Source organism: Ammospiza caudacuta, chromosome 17, assembly GCF_027887145.1.
Source record: "Ammospiza caudacuta isolate bAmmCau1 chromosome 17, bAmmCau1.pri, whole genome shotgun sequence".
Classification (NCBI taxonomy): Eukaryota; Metazoa; Chordata; class Aves; order Passeriformes; family Passerellidae; genus Ammospiza; species Ammospiza caudacuta.
Genome location: NC_080609.1, coordinates 16488944 through 16490078, shown reverse-complemented (window position 1 = coordinate 16490078; position 1135 = coordinate 16488944). Strand labels below are relative to the sequence as shown.

The 1135-nt window shown below is 59.3% G+C and overlaps 1 non-coding gene across 1 annotated transcript; it reads left to right on the top strand.

Moving 5' to 3' along the window:
• The first annotated feature begins 455 nt into the window (after positions 1 to 455).
• On the top strand, positions 456 to 545 carry LOC131565489 (small nucleolar RNA SNORD60). Its single transcript, XR_009275457.1, has one exon. It is a non-coding gene; the product is annotated as a small nucleolar RNA SNORD60 (small nucleolar RNA).
• The last annotated feature ends 590 nt before the right edge of the window (positions 546 to 1135 follow it).

Genomic DNA, 1135 nt, shown 5'->3' with positions numbered 1-1135 from the left:
CCCGGCCCGGAAGAGCCGCGCCCAGCTCTCCTCGGGACTTGTAGTCCCGTGCGCCGCTTCCTGCCCGCGCCGCCGGGCCGCTCGGACTACAACTCCCAGCAGCCCCCGCAGACAGTCACTCCGTGCTACAACCACTGTTGCTACTGGTTCTGTCCAGCCTCCAGCAGTGACCAATCAGAAGGCGGCAACTGCCGCCTCGGGCCACGCTGCGCTGCGCGTCGCCATTGGCAGGGAGGAGAACGGCGGCCAATCAGCGCTGGGAGAGGCGGGGCGGTGGTCACGCCAACCGCTGGTGATTGGCTATGTCCACAGCAGTCTGACCAATAGCGGCGTCGCAGTGGCCATAAAAGACGTAGCGCGGAGCACGTGCGGTCTTTCCAGCCGGAGGTGCGGGAACGGGCGGGCTGGGCGGGAGGGAGGGAGCGGGGCCGGTAACGGGGCTATTACTGAGGACGGGCCGCTGATGATCCACATTTACCTTTCTGACACCTCGTCTGAGGGCGGCGGGCGGCCGCAGCCCTGCTGAGCAGCCACGGCTGAGGCCTGCAGTGCCTGCGGCCCGACGGGGCGGGCGGGCGCGCTCCTCCCCTCACGCGCTGCCTTCTCCCCTCAGGCTCGGCGGGAGGCGGCCGCGATGAGCGCCTTGGCGGTCCCCGGCGTTGTGGGCCGGTAAAAGGCGGCGATCCCTGCTCCGGTGTTTGCGGTAAGTGGGGCTGAGCCCCGGGAAATGCTCCTGCTCTGCAACGAGACGGATCTTGAAACACAAAGAAGCAGCTGCGGAATGGGCTGGAGGGAAGAATTCACCGAGTTTTGCTCTCCCTCGTGGGTTAGTTAAAGGTGAATATCCTGGCTGGGTGGTGGGTGCAGTAGTGTAAATGAATGGATTTACATTCTTAACTGTAGTGCTACAGTGTGTAGATTCAGAATTAAAATCTTTTTTCTGTTCACCTCCGTGGTAGATAAAACAAGCTACTCCTCTAAGGTTTTCCCTCTCTCAAGACCAGCCTTAATTGTGAATGTTTTACTGTTGTATTTCTACTTCGGCTTCTATATAAAGCAAATTTTGTAGCTTACAGGTGAATAAAGTTTTGACAAGTCTGGGTTTTGTTTCTGTTTATCAGTGTTTCCATGGGAC